Below are 23,153 nucleotides of genomic sequence, written 5' to 3'. Positions count from 1 at the left end.
AACCTTGAACTTATCAGCTGATATTTCCTATATATCTTCTTTCATTAAGTGGATGCATAGAATATCTTATTGATAAATCAAAATGTTCGCTTCCCGCGTCCTCGTTGCTCCGATACGAACACTTGATTCTTTGATAATACCAAAGCGTCGCTAGATCGTTTCTTTTATCGTTTATTGTTGCTCCAACGTGTACGTACCCTAATTCAGGAGCGTGCGGCGTTTTGACGTCATGATAATCCCACGTCACGGGAGACAAGTAACAAACAAGGAGAGAAGAATAAAATCCAAAGAAAAATAAATGTGTAGATAAAAATCAGGTGATTTAATCTTTGTATTATGTAGAATCACCTGTTTCTGGGGTATTGGGAAATAACTTCCGTCTTAATTGCATCGCAGTGTTGCACGCGGAGAAGCAATCTATGGAAACGGAACATGTGAACGTCGGATGACTCACGTCAACGCTGGAATCCGCCGCCTCGTGGCGTTGTCGAGCTCGCAGCTCTCGTCATTCGAGCTGTGACCGTCGTAAAGTGAGCAAGTGAGCGAGGCTAGGCACCAGGCGGAGCGGTTCCTAGTCCAGACCTTTACACACGAAGAGAGGAATGTAGTCGCCTAGCAACTGTCTATACACAAGAGAGAGTGTGAGAGAGAGAAGGAGATTTCGATGACCACTAGGTAAGTGTAGATTTTCTTTGCTATGTAGCCCACGAGGTCAGGTTGTGACCTCCCATTATTAAACACGTGTGCGGAGTCTTTGTCAATGTCTCCCGTCTTTTGTACACAATTCAAAGGCTTCAAACTCACTTTCTGGCTTTCGTGGGCACTGCCCCCCCCCAAACTTGTCTGAACTCTTTTTTTTCCTACTAACGTAAGAAAATATTGAATTGAAAAGGTTTTTCTTGCTTTTGTTTATCATTAAGTTTCTGTGCTTAAATTGGCGAATTAACGTCTTCAGATCTTGACTATAATACTTACTTACTTACTTACAAGAAACCCGGAGATTCATTGCCGCCCTCACATAAGCTCGCCATAGGTCCCTATCCTGAGCAAGATCAATCCAGTCTCTATCATCATATCCCATCTCCCTCAAATTCATTTTAATGTTATCTTCCTATCTACGTCTCAGCCTCACCAAAGGTCTTTTTCCCTACGGCCTCCCAACTAACACTCTATATGCATTTCTGGATTCGCCCATACGTGCTACATGCCCTGCCATCTCAAACGTCTGGATTTAATGTTCCTAATTATGTCAGGTGAAGAATACAATGCGTGCAGCTCTGCGTTGTGTAACTTTCTCCATTCTCCTGTAACTTCAGCCCTCTTAGCCCGAAATATTTTCCTAAGCACCTTATTCACAAACACCCTTAACCTATGTTCCTCTCTCAAAGTGAGAGTCCAAGTTTCACAACCATAGAGAACAACCGGTAATATAACTGTTTTATAAATTCTAACTTTCAGATTTTTTTACAGCAGACTGGATGATAAAAGCTTCTCAACGGAATAATAACACGCATTTCCCATATTTATTCTGTGTTTAATTTCCTCCCGAGTATCATTTATATTTGTTACTGTTGCTTCCAAGTATTTGAATTTTTCCACCTCTTAAAGGATAAATTTCCAATTTTTATATTCCCATTTCGTACAATATTCTGGTCACGAGACATAATCATATACTTTGTCTTTTCGGGATTTACTTCCAAACCTATCTCTTTACTTGCTTCCAGTAAAATTCCCGTGTTTTCCCTAATCGTTTGTGGATTTTCTCCTAACATATTCACGTCATCCGCACAGACAAGCAGCTGATGTAACCCGTTCAATTCCAAACCCTGTATGTTATCCTGGACTTTCCTAATGGCATACTCTAGAGCAAAGTTAAAAACTAAGGTGATAGTGCATCTCCTTGTTTTAGCCCACAGTGAATCGGAAACGCATCTGACAGAAACTGACCTATACGGATTCTGTTGTACTTTTCACTGAGACACATTTTAATTAATCGAACTAGTTTCGTGGGAATACCAAATTCAATATGAATAGCATATAAAACTATAATATTTATTTTAAATTTCTGAATGTTAAAATATTTTTATACCTCATTTGAGGAATGGGAGCACTGTAATGTTTCTTTTGTAACAGCCTGTACTCATGTGTTAATAGTCTGCAGGTGTTCAGGCCGCCACTTGGAGAAATATGAATAACATACTGCAGAAAAATTCAGAAAAAAGAAAAGTGATCCCGGTATAATGTGTGAACGTAAAGACGAGAGATTAAGTAAAATAATTAGAATTTACTTTTCATATGATGTCTTCAGGAAGGTAAGCTTCAGATAAAAGGTTTTGCCGCGCTACCGTACAGGTGTCTGTATCTTAATCGAAAATTAGGGGCTAGAAAATATTGAGAATAGGACGCATGTTTATATGACATTTTTTTTTCGATTAATACACGCACCTAAACTGAGCTCTAACCTTAGAGAAATGCCGCTGTCTCTGTTCGGAAGCGCGCTCCGATTTGTTTACACGATAAGCAGAGTAACTGGACCAGGCCGCCGAAAATGTAGCACTATTCTGCACACAGCCATTTCTTATGGGAGAGAGAGAACATACGTACTATCCTAGATCATATATGTAACAGATATGTCGGGGTTATAGGCTTTGAGGTTAACAACTTTTGTCAGGTTTACTACGCTGCCATCTAGTTATTACACAAGGAGTCACGTCATAATACCCATTTGAATTGCATTAGCGACTATGCTTCCATCTCGTGTTCGTTTACGGCGGACGGGTGGCGATCCTGGCGGTTGTTCTCTTCAAAGTGCTGCCGATTTTAATGTAGCGAGGAGTTATCTGTTACATATATGATCTAGGGTACTACCTATTGCCACAGTCACGAAGCATGAGTTTTGAGGCCGCTAGAAACAATAGACTGTGCAGGTACTATTTCGCATTGTCTGTAATGAGGCGATAGTAGCGATCCTAGTGGTTAGCAACTATCTATGGATGCATATTTATTACGTATTGAGCTTCTTGACTGTATATACTAATAATAATAATAATGATTTATTTAACCTGGCAGAGTTAAGGCCATACGGCCTTCTCTAACACTCAACCTTACTTACTTACTTACAAATGGCTTTTAAGGAACCCGGAGGTTCATTGCCGCCCTCACATAAGCCCGCCATCGGTCCCTATCCTGTGCAAGATTAAGCCAGTCTCTATCATCATACCCCACCTCCCTCAAATCCATTTTAATATTATCCTCCCATCTACGTCTCGGCCTCCCTAAAGGTCTTTTTCCCTCCGGTCTCCCAACTAACACTCTATATGCATTTCTGGATTCGCCCATACGTGCTACATGCCCTGCCCATCTCAAACGTCTGGATTTCAAGTTCCTAATTATGTCAGGTGAAGAATACAATGCGTGCAGTTCTGTGTTGTGTAACTTTCTCCATTCTCCTGTAACTTCATCCCGCTTAGCCCCAAATATTTTCCTAAGCACCTTATTCTCAAACACCCTTAACCTATGTTCCTCTCTCAGAGTGAGAGTCCAAGTTTCACAGCCATATAGAAGAACCGGTAATATAACTGTTTTATAAATTCTAACTTTCAGATTTTTGGACAGCAGACTGGATGATAAGAGCTTCTCAACCGAATAATAACACGCGTTTCCCATATTTATTCTGCGTTTAATTTCCTCCCGAGTGTCATTTATATTTGTTACTGTTGCTCCAAGATATTTGAATTTTTCCACCTCTTCGAAGGATAAATCTCCAATATTTATATTTCCATTTCGTACAATATTCTGGTCACGAGACATAATCATATACTTTGTCTTTTCGGGATTTACTTCCAAACCGATCGCTTTATTTGCTTCAAGTAAAATTTCCGTGTTTTCCCTAACCGTTTGTGTATACCAGGAGTAAAAACTGCGTTATAGAAACACTACAAATTTACAAAGTACACACAAAACTGAATAAGATAATAATAATAAAATGTAAACAACAAGTAAGAAGAAATCAGACATATTATATAACATACAGAAAGAAAGAAAAAAGCATAATAAAATGTGAACAGCAGGTCAAAAATAAATGAGGCCTACAAAGTATAAAAAAATAAGAATTATTGATAATAATAATAATAATAATAATAATAATAATAATAATAATAATAATAATAATAATAAATAGAATAGTAATGATAATAATAATATTAATAATAATAATAATAATATTAATAATAATAATAAATAAAATAATAATAATAACAGGCCTAATAGCAATAATAATACTAATAGTAGTAATACAATAGTGCAGTACAAAGCATACAATGAATACAATATTTTTAAGTAAACACAGTAAGGAAAATTATATACTAGACTATGCTATTGCTGTCAATTGAACTTGTTCCGCTCGAGTGAGTATCAGAAACGCTACGTGAGGTACAGCGAAGGTTTTATCATTTCTCAGCGAATGCAATTGAGGCGGTAGGTGGAAGAAGAGCATGTTGGTCGATGTGCCCCTTTTCCAGAGAACGCATTTTTGAACTCTCCATACCTTGAAATGGCAAGCCTGAATTTTTTAAATACTTGTGTAGTGGCAGCACTTTGAAGGAGGCAATGTAATACTAGAAATTGTCATTTTTGCACATTGTTGGAGACTGTTTTGTATGTATACTGTTGTGAGTGCTGGATAAACGTGGATAATGTGAATAATAATGCAGGAAATAATCGTGGTAGAAAGAGAACTATTCCTTAAAGCTGAATGGAAACGTGAAAAATCAAAATTAGTAAGACAGTCTGGTCAACCCTATACTAGTTCTTCGGGGAAACATGTGAAGAGTACAAAATCGTTTTGTTATTTTGGAGTGTTGTTCATCAAGACGTTATAGTAAACAACATGAGAATGCTTGTTTTAGAACTGTAATATTGCTACTGAGTTTTCTGTTTATGTTTACATGACTTTCATCCATTCATAGTGTTCTGCCCAAGGACAGGTCTTTCACTGCAAACCCAGCATTCTCCAGTGTTTCCTATTTTCTGCCTTCCTCCTTGTCTCCATTTATATCTTAAGGGAAGCTTTTAACATAAGATCGTTAACAGAACCTTTGTAAGTTTATATTAACGTGATTTGGTGCAATGCGGTCAACAATAAAATTGGTACCGGTATACTTATCTTTAGTACACTCTTACCTTGTAGCCAACGGGCGATAAGGATAGGAAACAAGGACTGTAGAAGTCACGACCTCATTGATACATAGTTTAATGAACAGGATTCGTGAAACAAATATACAGAAAAAAACAGTAATTGTAGGAAAATTTTAAATAATGCACACAGAAGAATACAGTGAAACCTCTCCTTAAGGACACCCCCAAGATACTGACACTCCTCATATACGGACGGATTTTTATGTTCCATCTGAAATAATAGAGAAATGACAAATTAAACTCTCGTTTATGGACACTCTCAGACACGGACACGGACAGCTGTTTCACAGTCCTAAAGCTTGCTTTACCTCCTGACTGCGGACAGAACTCGGATTTCAAGACTTAATATGTTACAAAAATGGAAAATTTAGTTTTGAGAACTGTACAGAAATTCTTTAACATGAAAGAAGACAATAAGGGTCTCGTAGACTACCACTAGCCCTCCCGGCTACCCTTTGTTAACTGGAAGCGGGTGGATAAACAAAATCATAAAATTTAACCTGTCTGATGGGTGCAAAGTTTCCGCGATCGTGAAATTGTATTCGACACATGATAGGGTTAGTAGGATTCTTCACTTCAATCAGTTGTACTGTTTCGAGAGACATGGCACCTGAACGTAAAGGTTAATTTGAAAACTGTAAATTACAGTACTGCGTAACTGTAGACCTAGAATAAAATTGCATGGCACAGTCTTGTATTCCTTTTTCGGTCTTATCTACTGTGTAGTTCAAAGTTGCAAAGAATTTACTGTAGTACAGTAGACTGTATTTAGAATTAAACTACAGTAATACATTTCATTTAAAGCGTGAAGGGATACGTAAAGCATATTATAAATTTATTGTTAGACTGAGGAGCCTCCCTCCCAATAAAGGACACCTCCCAGATGCGGACAGATTGTTACGTCCCTTCGTTATCCGTAAATGAGAGGTTTCACTGCATTCTTATAATAATAATAATAATAATAATAATAATAATAATAATAATAATAATAATAATAATCATAATTTTTATTTATTCTGGCAGAATTAAGGCTCTAACAAGGCCTTCTGTTCCACTTAACCAGAAGTTACTCGTATTTACTTTTGTCATTACCAATTTTTTTAAGAACACCCTGGACTCTCAGACCGTAAGGAAGCTTGACGATTGAGCTCGGAACGTGTGAAGGCAAAATGAACCGTGCAGACTAGATGTGCAGATTGTTTGTGCATACAAGCAGTAGTCTGTTTGCACAGACAAATCTAAACTGCAAAGCGCCCTTTATCATATAATGTTCAATGTTATTTAACGACGCTGTATCAACTAAGCACGTGGTTACCAAGGCCGGTGAAATTGGCTACAGTGATACGGTATTTTTGCGAAATAAGACCGAAGATTCGTCATAAGATTAACTGGCATTAGCCTTACAGTTAGGAAAAGCTCGGAATGATCCCAAGCTGGATCCGAGCCAGTGGCGGCTCTTGCGTATTTCTTAAGAGGAGGAAAGAAGGTAACAGGACGAAATGACACCTTCTTGAATGAAACATGCTACAAATTAGCCAACATGCACACATGTAAGACCAGGTAGTGTTGGTGTTGGCCTTCCCTTCTGTATAGAAATAATCTGTTCTTGTAAACTGAGTTTCCTAAATTTTCTTAAAATATATTTTCACTTCCATTCATTGTTGAATAATTGCACAAATTAACAATTACAAGGAAATTCACCTCGCAGCATTTTTCGAGCACACTACAGCATCACACGTGTTGGAAGAGACTATAGCAATTAACACGTAATCGGAACCACGGAAATGGGAATGGGAAATAATCTGAGGAAAGCGAGAACACTGCACCCACCCACGTGGTCTGTGTTGCCACATGTACATTGTACAAGTTCAGTATCACATGCTTTTGAAGAATATCAGTTCTTGTAAAGTCATACATACTACCATTATTGTTCAAAGTTGCCGGTGCCCAATTTTTTATGTTAAAAATAATGTAGTTTGGAGTACCTACTTACTTTCAATTTCAAATATATTTGTACAAAACTGACAACTTGGCTGTTGTCCTGTCTAGTACACAATGAACTGAAGTGAATTTCAGGGGCCAAAAAGATCTGCGATACTAACGTAGAACTACTTCCTCTTTGTTTTATATAAACACGACTTTAACTTTCAAATATCCTTGAAAGTTTCAAACCATGAATAGTAGCCTATATAAAGTGCGATGAATAAAATTTTTGATTTATAATTAAAAAAAAAGTTCATATGGTGTCTAACTGTTTTAATGTGCCTCCTCCTAGTTGTGTTAAAGTCTGGTTAAATGCAACATCGTTAGATGGCAGCGGTAGCGAGCTTGCTGCACGACCAGTCGGTTTCTATTTCCCGCCCATGCGCTGATTCAGAGGAGGATCTCCTCCCTCTCCATTCATTTACTCGCTTTAAAACTCTGCTTCTTTCTCTGGCCGCTAGTGCGCTGTTGTCTATGTGTGTTAACTGCAGTAAAGGAGGAATGGATTGACTTTCCTCCACACAAACAATCTCGCATCTTTCTCACAGTTTTCTAGCAGCACATGAGCGCGCATCGTTTAAAACTCGATCAACCGAGGTTATCTTATAGCTGTGAACTTAAAAATGATCGAATCTTCCTGGAATTTCAAGGCATATATTTTATTTGGTATTTACTTTCAAAAGAAGAAAAATGTGAGGAGGACGTTCCTCCCTTCCCTCCCCCGAGGAACCGCCACTGATCCGAGCAGTCTTGAATCAAGAGACCAGCTCATTACCCCTTTGCTACGGCGTCTTCTTCTCTTTTCCTGTGGCTCTATAGTTCATTATGAACAACAATGTTCTTCCATTTAACCCGATCCTATTGCTACGTCATCATGTAATTCATTATCAACTTTTTTTTACCAGCGGCACACGTATTTCCGACTGCCCTATTTTACAGTGCATGACATTGAACGAAAATCCTTGCGATCAAAGACGTAGGCCTATCTATGGAACACTACAACTTGCATTAGAAGTAATCTAGCTGGTTTTTCTACTTCCGGTTACAATGATCATCAATAACATCCTACACTCATCGCACGAGAATCCGAATTCCCATCCTTCTAATGCCAACACGAAAAAGTATCTAATGAAACAGACGTCCATGGCCATTAACTAATTATAAATACAATGAAAGCCACTTTACGAACTCCCGGTACACATGCCCTCTTCCGTGTCTTACATCATTCAAACAGTCAATCAGAAATTACAATCGAGGCGATAGGTGGAAGGAGGGCACGTCTACAAAAATGGTGTTTTGAGAAAAACTGTTGAAAATTTTACATTGTTATAATTTTAATATTAGGAATCACAAATAATAAACAGAGAACTCAGTGTAGTAATATTACTTACTTACTGGCTTTTAAAGGAACTCGGAGGTTCATTGCCGCCCTCACATAAGCCCGCCATTGGTCCCTATCCTGAGCAAGGTTAATCCAGTCTCTACCATCATATCCCACCTCCCTCAAATCCATTTTAATATTATCTTCCCATCTACGTCTCGGCCTCCCCAAAGGTCTTTTTCCCTCCGGTCTCCCAACTAACACTCTATATGCATTTCTGGATTCGCCCATACGTGCTACATGTCCCGCTACATGTAGTAATATTAGAGTGCTAAAACAAGTATTCTCATATTTTCTGTAACACATTATCAATAATAAAACCCAACACGAGAACATTTTAATAGCCCTGTATGGTGCCCTTATTTCGTAGAACAGTCATGCAAACATATGTTATTAATAAGTATTTAATGAATTTCAATCTTAAGGCATATAAACTTGCAAATGTTTATTTGCTATTTAATAACAATATATGAACGTTTTCGCCGTTTAGGGCATCTTCAGATATAACAAAACATATTATCTGGACCTATAATGTTATATTATGCAAATAACAGGAAAATAGAGAACAATATATGTGATACATGAAATTCATGAGCTTTATGTAGATATATATATATATATATGTTATATCTACATAAAGCTGTCACGTGATTTCCTCCCTTTCTACAATCCTGCGGCATAACCACTTGGACGGACAGTAGATAGCATGTCTGAGTAATTTTTATTTTCGGGTCGGGCAGAAGTGAAGATTGAATTTACAGTAAGTAGAGTAGGTACAGAATTATTTCAACATGAGTTACTAGTACGAAGGACGAAACTGGCAATTGGAATTAGATGCAATAGTCTATAGTGCGATAATATGCACAAAAGAACTGAAGCCTGTATCGAAATGAACGGCCACCATTTTCAAAATTGTGTTTAAATATTCATATTATGATTATTTTTCAATTTAACTTCATTCTCTATATTGTACGCTAATGTGCTGCAGACAGTATAATATACACTGCATAATGAATACGTTCGCATGGATAACTCAGTTCGTGAGTAAAAACACTTATTCTTAATACAGTAGGCTACTATATTTTGATTAAACAAAAACCTAATGAAAACTATCGAACTCAAAATCGCGATATTTCCTAGTTTACGTAAATGGATGAACTACTTTTCTTCCCTCCTATACCTAGTAGAGTGATTTCTTTGTGTTTTACGCCCGTATCATCGAACTACAGTCGTGGAAGGGGATAGCAAACTATGTTTCCGGTTCTCTAAAGGTATAGCCAGGTTAATATTAAAAATGTTAGTAAAAATAAAATGATGTCCCTGTACAAGTCTATAGTGAGAATCAGGTAAGAGTAGTTCCTAAAAAGACTAATTTGGCCGTCTTTACAGTATTGCCAACAAACACCAGATACCACCAAAGAGGGTAAAGTCACAATGCCATGTACTGACGTAATAATAATAATAATAATAATAATAATAATAATAATAATAATAATAATAATGATGATGATGATGTCTTGCTTATTTACTACATCTCATCTTTAAGTTGGGAGGTGTTTTCTAAATGGTTCAGTAATTTGTGAAAGATTATATTTTCCTCCTGGACCTCTCGCACATTATGTTGGTAATTAGTATGATCTAATATTAAAATGTATTTTGTCTGACAACATGAAATTCATTGCTTTGACTAAACATTTTACGATTCACGAGACCTAACCTGAAAATGTATTTTGTTTCATCATGTGAAATGATTAGTACAAATTCCGAAAACAGTATCAGGCCTACCTCTTGAAATGTATACACTACTTAAAATACATAGGCCTTCTCCTAAGTCGCTACCATGCTATTTCCTCTCTTGCACATTTTCATAAAAATCTGTCTATTAGCAACGTACATATCTTATTTAACTACTCTTACGTGGATATAGTGTTGAATTGGAATCATAACTCAACACAACTGAATTATGTATTGATATTTATATTAATACCGGTATTACTAATTAATTATTAATTACGTTCAAATTTCACAAACTTATACTTCCATTTCATCAGTTTCCTTTACTGCAAACCAAAATTATTATTGCTGCCAACATAACAGAAAATAACTGCCAGTTGTATTTGTCGGTACTCGAAATTCGAAACGAAGTTGGTAAAAGAAAATTCAACTTGACATCTAGAAAATCACTAGCGCAATAATTAATAATAGATCCCTATTAGAAACAACAACAAAATTTCTTGGCTTAAAAATCGTTAATGTATTAAATTGGAAAAATCATATTAAAGAAATTACCCCCAAACTAAATTCAGCTTGTTTTGCTATTAGATCTATGCAAAAGATAGTAAATATCAATACCTTAAAAACAATATACTTTGCATACTTCCACTCGGTAATGAGTTTTGGAATAATATTCTGGGGAAATTCCACAGATATAACAATATATTTCTATTACAAAAAAGAGTAATTAGAATAATAGTGGGTGCCAAATCTAGGGAATCATGTAGGACTATTTAAAAAAAAACTACAAATAATGCCCATGGCTTGTCAGTATATCTTTTCATTAATAATCTTCCTCGTATGTAATCGTGAAAACTTTGTAACTAATTCAACAGTTCATAGCATAAATACACGTCAAAAAAATGACTTTCATACTCCATCGGCAAGTCCATCGTGCTATCAAAAAGGAGTGCGTTATATGGCAGTAAAAATTTTTAACAGCCTCCCTATCGATATAAAAAATGAAACTCAAAACATAAAATTATTTAGAGCCAAATTGAAGAAGTACCTAATTTCTCACGCCTTCTATTCTGTAGGTGAATTCATGACATTCAACAACATTTCATGAAATTGATACTAAAACTTTGTGTTGTACTAGTAGACTATATTGTAAATCTCTTCTGTATATATTTCATCTAGACTGTGACTATAAATTAAGACTTTGTAATAGTATTAAGTTGTTTTTTACTTGTTCCATATTCTAGCTGTAAGCAATGTATGAATACCATGGAATGTTAATAAATACAATACAATACAATCATTCACTAACATGTGTAGTAATAGGGGGGAATGGTTAGGTTTCACCCTTACGGTGTTAAGTAAGCTGATCCGGATTATAGAAGACGCAGTTTCATTGTGAGTACGACCAAACAACGAAACGATATTAATGGAATCCATTGTAGTATTTAACACTGTTGGGAATAAATTTGCGTTTTAAATTCCTTTAGGCAGGGCACGAGGCCAACGCTGTAGAACACCGTTTAGTTTATAAAAGTGGTTATAAATCGAATAATTGCTAATTTTATTTATTAGAAATTCAATTTCGACTAAATATAATGTGAGATAATGGAGCAATAATGGTGGAATGATAAACTAGTGTCCTCGGAGAAAACTTGGTCCGTAGCAGTATTGTTGACCCAGTTTCGAGAAATCTTCTGAATGTATATACTGAGCGGAAGTCCGCAACTGCAAGGGTTAGCAAGTGAGTGGCAATGTCCGTGTTCGCAATGACTTGTAGTTTGACGGCCGCTGCAGTTGGACAGCCTTGCTGATATTTATGACGACCTTCGCAGGACGCTGCTGCTTTGTTTATTGCATACATCTTGGATACAGCAACAGTCCACGTGCGACAGATGAAAGAAATCTGAGGTCGGACATTTTGCTCTGAAACCGTGACTTAGCAACCGTCGAGAAGTGTGTAATTTGATTTTCGCTGTGCTCTTGTTCGTTACAAGCGCGCGAGAAATGAGTGTTACAAAGACCCATGCATAATTTCCCATTTGCATTTTTAACGAGTTTCACAGCAGTTCAATTCTTTTAAATGTTACGAACGATATTACCAAGTTACACTTCATTTTCCTGAATTAATTGAAGTAATTTAATATAGGTTACACCCAAACAAAATTAACTTCTTTTTTCTGAAATATATAAAAAAATTAATACATCTGTCGTTCCTAGAAAGCTGAAGTGTTTTTAAGCACCATTGAGGTAAATTTTCGGATAACACGTAAGTTCCTTCAAAATGTGTCACCATTGAATGTTTGTTGTTGTTTAGTCAACCGTCAGAAAACAGGTCTGAACCTCACAAATGATACCAACAAGACATCAACTATGAGGCAACTAGACCAGGAGATAATGGGGTAGGGTGGTTGGTTTGGTATACTTATTTAAATTACGTTTATCTACTATTGTTACAAAAGTGAAAGCTTAGTTGTTTCCAGGAACGAAAGAAAGCAAGCAAGCTAGAAAGAAAGAAAGGAAGGAAGAAAGAAAGGATGGAAGGAAGAAATGAAGGAAGAAAGGAAGGAAGGAAGAAATGAAGGAAGAAAGGAAGGAAGAAAGAAAGGAAGGAAGAAAGAAAGGAAGAAATGAAGGAAGGAAGAAAGAAAGGAAGAAATGAAGGAAGGAAGAAAGAAAGGAAGAAATGAAGGAAGAAAGGAAGGAAGGAAGAAATGAAGGAAGAAAGGAAGAAAGAAAGGAAGGAATGAAGGAAGAAATGAAGGAAGGAAGGAAAGGAAGAAAGGAAGGAAGAAATGAAGGAAGAAAGAAAGGAAGAAATGAAGAAAGAAAGGAAAGAAGAAAGGAAGAAAGAAAGGAAGAAATGAAGGAAGAAAGAAAGAAAGGAAGAAATGAAGGAAGAAAGAAATGAAGGAAGAAAGAAATGAAGAAAGAAAGGAAGAAAGAAAGGAAGGAAGGAAGAAAGAAAGAAAGGAAGAAAGAAAGGAAGAAATGAAGGAAGGAAGGAAGAAAGAAAGAAAGAAAGGAAGAAATGAAGGAAGGAAGAAAGGAAAGGAAGGAAGAAATGAAGGAAGAAAGGAAGGAAGGAAGAAATGAAGGAAGAAAGGAAGGAAGAAATTAAGGAAGAAATGAAGAGAGAAAGGAAGGAGGAAAGGAAGGAAGAAATGAAGGACGGAAGAAATGAAGAAAGAAAGGAAGAAATGAAGGAAGAAAGAAAGGAAGGAAGAAAGAAAGAAAGGAAGAAAGAAAGGAAGGAAGAAATTAAGGAAGAAAGAAAGGAAGGAAGAAAGTAAGGAAGGAAGACATGAAGGAAGAAATGAAGGAAGAAATGAAGGAAGAAAGAAAGGAAGAAATGAAGGAAGAAAGAAAGGAAAACAGAAAGAAAGAAAGAAAGGAAGAAAGAAAGGAAAGAAGAAATTAAGGAAGAAAGTAAGGAAGGAAGACATGAAGGAAGAAATGAAGGAAGAAATGAAGGAAGAAAGAAAGGAAGAAATGAAGGAAGAAAGAAAGGAAAACAGAAAGAAAGAAAAAGAAAGGAAGAAAGGTTTTACCTAAGATCCAAACTTAAAATGGAAAAATGCGATACTGTTCTCGTAACATGAATCTGTATATTACTCATTTATCGAGGAATTTCTTCCCGAAATATTTTTCTTATTTGCCACATAGACTGGAATGTTTTCCGTTGCAGCTTCGTATTAAATGTACTAATTTAATCATTTAATCTGAAATAGCAGAACAGAACACCGGATTGTTACAGTTGACATATGAAGGGTCCAGGGGAAAAACACATTTAGTCACATTTTGCAAATTTTTCAGGATCGCGTTTACAGACTGCAAAACTGACAGTTTCTTCCATTGTAAACCTTTCCTTAATAGATGCTTATAATATGGAACCAAGCGAGTTTTTCCCCCTGTATGACTATGGGATCTTAAAGATCCCAATTTTAACTGTCACATTCAATTAAAATATAAAAATTACTAAATTTGGACTAAATGAGTTTTCCCCCTAGACCCTTCATATACAGGGTCGTTCCGAAAATACCGTCGCCTATTTTTTTTTTTGTGTTTACCTGTAACGTCTCAGCCAGATGTTAGTGGCGTTATAGTAAAGGTTGAACATTCACGCTAATGTTCTGTTAGTTTGGTTGTTGTGCGACAAATAGTGGCAGCAGGGCAATCTACCAAAATGACATCTTACATAGAGATGCGTAAGAAACAGAGATATGTTACTGAATTTTTCACTCCCGAACAAATTACACCCATTGACATCCGTCGACGTTTGCTGAAGGCGTACGGAGACCATACACTGGATGCTAGCATAGCAAGGCCGTGAGTAGTGCGTTTCAACAGTGACGAAAATGAGTCTTCTGGGATAGGCGGGATGTGATTCTTTTGGATGACCTGGAACCTGGAGAAACTGTCAATTCTGGCTAAGCTGAAAGCCTGAATTTCCAGAGTCAGGCCAGAGAAGAAAACCTTTCGCTTGCAACGCGATAAGGCCAGGCCCCACACAGTTTCGCGACCACTGAGCACGTTGCAAAATTTGGCAGGACTGTCCTATCACATCCGCCGTATAGTCCGGACTTAGCACCTTCAGACTTTCATCTCTTTGAGCCTATGGAAGATGGACTACGTGTGCAGCAACATTTTCCAGACAGGAATCCCGTCATCGCAGCTGTAACAAAGGGGCTTGCCTCTGCTGGTTCAGATTTTCACGAGCGCAGCCAATAACTCCAACAGATTCCATTCTTCAACAGAAGAGATTCTCTTCAAAATATGTGACTGGTTATCAGTCAATAAATTAGTATTAAATTGTAACAAAACTAACATAATTCAATTTAAATCCTGTGCAAATTCAACCTCGCAAATTTCTAGCGCAATAATTAATAATAGGTCCCTATTAGAAACAACAACCAAATTCCTTGGCTTAAAAATCGATATGTGTTAAATTGGAAAAATCATATTAAAGAAATTACCCCCAAACTAAATTCAGCTTGTTTTGCTATTAGATCTATGCAAAAGATAGTAAATATCAATACCTTAAAAACAATATACTTTGCATACTTCCACTCGACAATGAGTTTTGGAATAATATTCTGGGGAAATTCCACAGATAGTAACAATATATTTCTATTACAAAAAAGAGTAATTAGAATAATAGTAGATGCCAAATCTAGGGAATCGTGTAGGACTATTTTAAAAAAACTACAAATAATGCCCATGGCTTGTCAGTATATCTTTTCATTAATAATCTTCCTCTTATGTAATCGTGAAATCTTTGTAACTAATTCAACAGTTCATAGCATAAATACACGTCAAAAAATGACTTTCATACTCCATCGGCAAGTCTATCGTCCTATCAAAAAGGATTGCGTTATATGGTAGTAAAAATTTTGAATAGCCTCCCTATCGATATAAAAAATGAAACTCAAAACATAAAATTATTTAGGGTAAAATTAAAGAAGTACCTACAGTAATATCTCACGCCTTCTATTCTGTAGGTGACATTCAATAACACTTCATGAAATTTATACTAAACCTTTGTGTTGTACTAATAGACTTTATTGTAAATCTCGTCTGTATATATTTCATCTAGACTGTGACTGTACATTAAGACTTTATAATAGTATTAAGTTTTTTGACTTGTTCCATATTCTAGCTGTAAGCATGTATGAATACCATGGAATGTTAATAAATACAATACAATACAATACAGGGTCTTGTTCATCGCTGGCAAAAGTGCATAACGAACGGTGGTGACTTTGTGGAAAAATAACTGTTTGTAGCTGAAATCTTGCTGTATTTAACTGTGTTGTTATGCTTTGTGTATCGGTTGTAGTGTTCATGAAAATAAATAGGACGCATACTTTGAGAACGACTCTCGTAGCAATGCAGAAAATGAACATTTCACACATTCCAGGAGAAAGTCTCTCACATCATGATTAAAATTATATTTCCATAACTTATATAAATATAAATGTTAATAAGCGATAACAAAATAATATAGGCCTATACCATCATCATCATCTGTGGTCATACAGCCCTTTTAGTTTAGCCTTGACCTCCTTAAGAATTGCCACCCAATCTTCCCTCTCTAGGGCTCTCCGTCTCCATCTCTTAATTCCTGCTTTAACTAGATCATCCTGAACATCGTCCAACCATCGTAGTTTAGGTCTTCCTGCTCTTCTTTTACCACTTAGCGTGTCATCTAGTAATCTTTTAGGAATATTATTATTGTCCATTCTGATAATGTGGCCCAGCCACTCCAGCCGTCTAATTTTTATATCAGTGACAATACTTGAATCTTTATATAGTTTTTGTAGTTCAGAATTGGTCCTAATTCTCCACTCTCCCTTATCATAAATAGGGCCATAAATTTTTCTTAAAATTTTCCTTTCCCACGTATTTAAGATGGTTATTGCTCGTTCAGGTAGAGTCCAGGTTTCGCTTCCAAAAGTCACTGTAGGTTTAATAATTGTTTTATAAATCCTCACCTTCATATTTTTGGAGATATATCTGGTTCTTATAATTTTATCTAATGCTCTGAGGCTTCGATTGCCAATGGCTATTTTATCCTTGATCTCAGTTAATATGTTGTTATCCTCGGTGACTATCGAGCCGAGATATCGGAACCTTGACACTATAGGCCTATACAGGGATTTCAAAAGTAACGTATAATTGCAATTTAAATTGAATAGGGGATTTTGGACAAAAAAACACCTAGGCACGTCAAACTTTGTATTTAGGCGGGGATATCTTTTATTAAAACAAAATGTGTGTTCTATGTATTTCATGTACTTAACTATACGATTCAAACGTGGTTGAGTGGAAGAAAAAAACCTTATGGCCTTAACTCTGCCAGGCAAAATAAAACTAGTCTACTACTATTTCACAAAAGAATAATTCATAATGAACCGCATACCATGCATTCTGCAGAATCACACTCGTAATTCCAGCAACTGTTTTCAGCTGAACTTGATTCTCCAGACGTGTATTTTAGTACCGAATGATATGGCGCATGTTTCTCGGTCGGAAGGAATGCCACTCTGCCACTCTCTGCTATGCAGCTGCTTCCAGATAGCCTATGAGTAGCTTGAGATTGCATTGTAAGTTGCTACTTACATAGTACCATGTATTAACTCATTTTCTATTACATAATATGTAAACAGTAGGCGTAAAGGATTTTGGAAATTTGAGAAAATGTGTACAGGTTCAAACAAATTATAATTCTTCATACCGCGAGACTAAAAATTATGGAACAATGTCAATTTCCTCAACAGAGAAGTAATAATAATTTACAGTAGTTGCAGATAGGACCAATATGTTGAACTTGCAGATAGATGTTTGCATGGAGAGCACAGACTAAGCTTTTAAATTCATAGAAAGAGAGGAAGAAAGAGAGATGGAAAGAAAGAAATGGACAAAGAAAGAAATGAAGAAAGAATGAAAAAATAAGGAAAGAAAGAAAGAAAGAAAAAATAAAGAAAGAATGAAAAAAATAAAGAAGGAAATAAAGAAAGAAAGAAATGAAGAAAGAATGAAACAAGAAAGAAAGAAAGAAAAAATAAAGAAAGAATGAAAAAATAAAGAAGGAAAGAAAGAAAGAAAGAAAGAAAAATAAAGAAAGAAAGAAATGAAGAAAGAATGTAAAAATAAAGAGGGAAAGAAATGAAGAAAGAAATAAAGAAAGAAAGAAATGAAGAAAGAAAGAAATGAAAGAAAGAAAAAATAAAGAAATGAAGAAAGAAAGAAAAAATAAAGAAGGAAAGAAAGAAATGAAGAAAGAATGAAAAAAATAAAGAAGGAAAGAAAGAAAGAAATGAAGAAATAAAGAAGGAAAGAAAGAAATGAAGAAAGAATGAAAAAAGAAGGAAAGAAAGAAATTAAGAAAGAATGAAAAAATAAAGAAGGAAAGAAAGAAAGAAAGAAAGAAAGAAAGAAAGAAAGAAAGAAAGACAAAAATGTAAAAAGAAAGAGTCCAAGTTTCACAACCATACAGAACAACCGGTAATATCCTAACTGTTTTATAAATTCTAACTTTCAGATTTTTTGAGAGTAGACTGAATGACAAAAGCGTCTCAACCGAATAATAACAGGCATTTCCCATATTTATTCTGCGTGTGTCATTCCCATGTGTCATTTATATGTGCCTAATGAAACAAAAATAACAGATGTAAGAAATCGGTAGTCTATACCAAGGACTTGACTGAGTCAGAAATGCAAGTTGTTGTAAATTTTCACCTTCCATGCCAGGACATTTTGTAAAATGCAAAAAAGTGATATAAAGCTGTTAAGAAATACAAAATCAGTAAACCCATGCATCATTTCCATTTGCATTTTTAACGAGTTTCACAGCAGTTCAATTCTTTTAATGTTACGAACGATATTGCCAAGTTACATTTCATTTGCCATTTTCTAGCGATTTTCATTAAGCCGATCAAAATTCTCCTTTTTTTTTTCTACAGAAGACCTGGTAACCCTAGGGAACATAGAAAAAAGGGATCAATTAAAGAAAAAAATCTTTAATTCGTTTATATTTGTTTTAAATACTGCTACACGTTAGTATAAGCATTACCGTAACTTAAAAGTGTTAATACTGTTTCTTACATAAACATAGTAAATATGAATAGATAATTTTTTAATTAATTAAGCGTCCTTTATGAAAAGATTATCCGGGTTTGACAAAGCGTATTATATATAGTTTGGAAAACACATCTGAAAGGTAAAATGATTTACATTTGAAACGGTTAGGGAATCGAATATGCAAAACGTCAGACAAATTTAAGTAGAGTATATGATCATTTGCAGTTAAGCAAGAGATAGTAGTCTCAACAGAAATGTTAGAATGATTTGAATGCCATATACCGCGAGAAAAATAATAGCTACGAATTTATTGACATTGATATCTAAACCAATCGATAGCTATCGGTTAAGATAACTTGAAATTTCCATTATCACTCCCATACAAATGATTTCTCAATATCTGAAGCGATTCTTTGAGGGCACTAATGGCTATTTCCTTCACAATCCTGTGTGTTAGCCCCAGGTTTTTACATTTGTTGGCAAAGAAGGAGGGTATGGTACCTTGTGCTCCCACCATCAGATATATTACATCAATGTGGGACAGACTATATTCATCTTTATAGAACGGGATTGTTGGTTCATAGATGCGTTTCTTTTCACTGTCCACCTCATGCGGTTGATCTGCATGTCTCTCAAGTCTGATGATGGGATGTATGTAAAATCTATATATATAATTTGAACTGGTAATGGAAATTACGGGAAAACGGCTGAACGGATTTTAATAAATGACCCGTCATTTTGAAGCTTGGAACCCAAAGTTTTTCAGAAAAATAGTAGTTTTCAGTGAAATTTCAATTTTCCCACATTATTTTCCTATTTTCCAAAATCCATCTGTCGTCAGTTTTGAGAAATAATGGCTTTTCAGAATAAAACAAAACACAAACACACACTACACTAAACAATATGCTATTACACGAAGGCCATGATCTGGAGGATTGCTGACATATTTAGAGTTCAAATTCAACTGGTTATTAAAAGGTTCAAGACTTGCTAAAAATAATTTACAGGTCTGATTCTGCGGTGTATAATTTTCTGAGTACAGCTGTGTATTGGATATTCAAATCTACAAAACTTGAGGTGGTTTGATGATATTATTACCATTAGAAATGAAATATTATTATAGTTAATGCCATGATGTTAATATATATAGCCATTATAACTACAAAACATGCGTAAGATAATATCATTGTTATTAAAAATCAAATATTTTTATAGTTATTAATCAAGTGGGGTTGGGTCTTTTTCATATATTTAATGGCAGTGTGGTGTAGATACTCATTATGCGTCATTCTCTTCAGTATTGAGCGCAAAAATTACACTTCCTAAGGAAAATTACTGATAAAATAAGAAGCCTACAACATTTTGTAGTCTCCCGATCATTTCAGCAAGATCTCTTAGCAGGATAAACTGATTTCACTCTCTACATTTCAAGCTCTACATGCAGCAACTATATCAAGATGCTATGTCTATTCGAAAGCATAGCAAACCTGACATTTTTTTAACTTTCACCTAGAATCCACAGTGACCTGAAATAGCTATTGCTTTACTCCCACATGAAAAAATCACTGATCGTCCTGACATTGTTACTTGCGTTTTCGCGTTGAAACTCAAAAACTGAAGGTGTATTGATTCAAGAAAAGGTATTTGGCATAAAAAACCATTCAGAGGAGTATGTTTCATTATTGTGGAAGCAAATAACTTTCAAAATGTCTGGTATTTTTCATTGAAAATAAATCTGAAAAATTTTTATTTGAACGTCTAATGAACTTAGTTTGCAGCATTTGCTGCACAAGCCACTAGTTATATAAAGCCGGTGTTATTTTGTTTAAGTTGTATTAGCTACTTAGTTTTAAAAAGTCTGAAATATTCTGGGAGGCATTATGGAATCCGGATGGGGCAGAGATTCCTCTGGAGTCATCACTGGTCGCGCCCTTGGGCTCGTCTCTGCATCAGATGGGTTTACATAAGAGCCGCTGTCACACAAATCATCTGCTGTATGTTCTCGAGGTATTTTCACTGGTGACGCGTGTCAAATCCCTGACGTCCGGTAATTCACGGTACTTCACTTCCGCTGACAGAGCATTTTCACAGAACAGACTTCCTACTTACGTCATCGCAACACCTACTCTCCAGCCGGATGCGAGCGGCCTCAAACTCTGCGAGTGACCTCATGGCGCCAAGTCGGGAGCCAGGCGGGCAGGTGGGGAAGTCTAGCCTGGTTGTCATAGCAATAGTAATTATTCAGAAGTGATTGCAAATTGACAAATGATGCTCCAGTTTAACTTTTGTATTCATTGCGCAAGCTTTTGAAGAAACTTGGGTGGGTTCAAACACCTGAGTTTAAGAAAAAAAAAAAAAAAAAAAAAAAAAAAAAAAAAAAAAAACTCATAAATCTTCCCTTCCATGTACAGCGAAACTTCCCAATAGCGGACACCGCCGGGGAAAAATTAAATGTCCGTTATTGAGAAGTGTCCGCTATTTAGAAAATCGTTAGTATGTATACGGGCTATTCCATGAAATCGATCAGTAAAAAACCTCGCATTTTTTAATACTCTAATTTTTTCCCTATTTATACAAGGTGCTGAGGAGAGTGCATTTTCAAAAATATACTATCGAAAGTCAAACGGTTTTCGTACTATTAAGCGACAAATTTAGCGTATTTTTAATAAAAACAAGCCTCTTTCAGCGCTCAGAACTCTGGAACCGTTTACTGCAGAACATTGAACGGGAGCTCATTTTGAAGCTGACATCTGGTAGATTATGTTAAGAAGTAATCCTTATTTTTATTGTATACAGAGAGACAGATAATCTGATTTTACTTACTTTTAGGCTTTTTGCCCATTTGTAAAATGTAAAAAATACTGAGAAAAAAACCTTGCATTATTATGCTGGATAACTTTCGGTGCTGGACCCCAGACTCACTTCACCGGCATTATCACCTTCATATCATTCAGACTCTAAATAACCTAGTTGTTGATACAGTGTCGTAAAATAACCCTTGCATTATTAAGAGGGATTCGGAATTGTTTGCTTAGTGGCTCGGCAATAAGTTTCTAGGGTATTAAATAAATTATTTTCACACGCCTAGACTTGAACGGCGCAGTACCGCACGTACTGGCCGAGAGCTGAAGATAAGCGAACGTTGGGTGTCATTTTACTCCTGTGTTTATGAAAACTTGTGATAAAGCAAGTCCAGCTATGCGCTACTAGACGAAACATCACGTGTTGATGTCTTCTGGCCTTGCTTGCCTAGGCTAGCTCCCGCCTCACAGTCAGCTGGTTAGTTCACGCGCGTACTATTTATTTTCTTTATTTGATATTTTCTATACTTTTCTTATCAACGGTGCACCAGTAAAAAATGTGTTTATTTGTACTTTCAATGCGGAATCTAACCATATATTTTAAAAATATTTTTTCGTGGGCAAAGGCGTCTTAATGAAGAAAAATCTAAATTTCTCCATTTCCATAAAACATAAGAAAAACTGTTTACATGTCAATATAAACTTTAACTTCTCATCATCAAAATAAACCATGATTTTGATCACTGGGTGAAAGGGTTTCGGAGCCACAACAGTTTAAAGTTGCTAATTTTATGAAAATACGATAAATTAAAATATTTTTAATTTAAACACTATGAAGTTCTGATGCCTCAAACTTTGCACAAAGCATTGTATCACAGTAATTGTGAACGGACAGAAAAAGTTTCATTGTATTTAAAAATTGCAAGGTCAATTTTCTCTATATTTCCGTCGATTTGAGATGGAATAGCCCATACAGTACATTAAAATTTCACACACATATTCATCATTATATTTTACAGTACAGTACAGTAGGCCTACAGTACAGTACAGTAGACAGTGAGATTGTTTACAGTATTCATCCAGAGAGAAATCGTACTAGTAAATGTTTTGCAAATGAAATAAACATCAGTCACTGTACCACTTCACCTTACACAAAGAAATCTGGAATTGCATTCAAAGTGTATGATTTTAAAATAATATCCTTGTTTTTCAAAATTTCACTAATCTGAGTTTTTCCCGCATTAAACTTTGTGGCCAGCTCACGAACACTTAATTTCTCTTTCTCACTGTGCTTTACAATATCCACTTTCTCTTTTAGTGACAAACGTGTACGTTTTTATGACATTTCTAATGTGACTGTACTTCCGTACACTCAAACTAAGAAAGTACGGACTGCTCACGTACACTATCACAACTAACAACTGTGCTGCTTATCTTCAGTAAAGTACAAGAACGTTCAAATGCACGATAATGGTTGT

At 35.7% G+C, this 23,153-nt stretch overlaps 1 protein-coding gene across 2 annotated transcripts in view; it reads left to right on the top strand.

Annotated features, from left to right (window-relative positions):
• Positions 1–495: 495 nt before the first annotated feature.
• The window catches only part of lama (lamina ancestor), a 63,514-nt gene continuing 40,856 nt past the window's right edge, over positions 496–23,153 (top strand). The window contains exon 1 of one of the 2 annotated variants that reach the window (XM_069846763.1): positions 496–675. The gene's annotated coding sequence lies outside the window, so the exon portion shown is untranslated. The remainder of the gene's footprint in view (positions 676–23,153) is intronic. The other variant, XM_069846762.1, reaches the window with a different exon arrangement.

Source organism: Periplaneta americana, chromosome 15 (genome assembly GCF_040183065.1).
Source record: "Periplaneta americana isolate PAMFEO1 chromosome 15, P.americana_PAMFEO1_priV1, whole genome shotgun sequence".
NCBI lineage: Eukaryota > Metazoa > Arthropoda > Insecta > Blattodea > Blattidae > Periplaneta > Periplaneta americana.
Note: the sequence above shows the minus strand (reverse complement) of the source record. Positions and strands in the feature narration are given on the sequence as shown.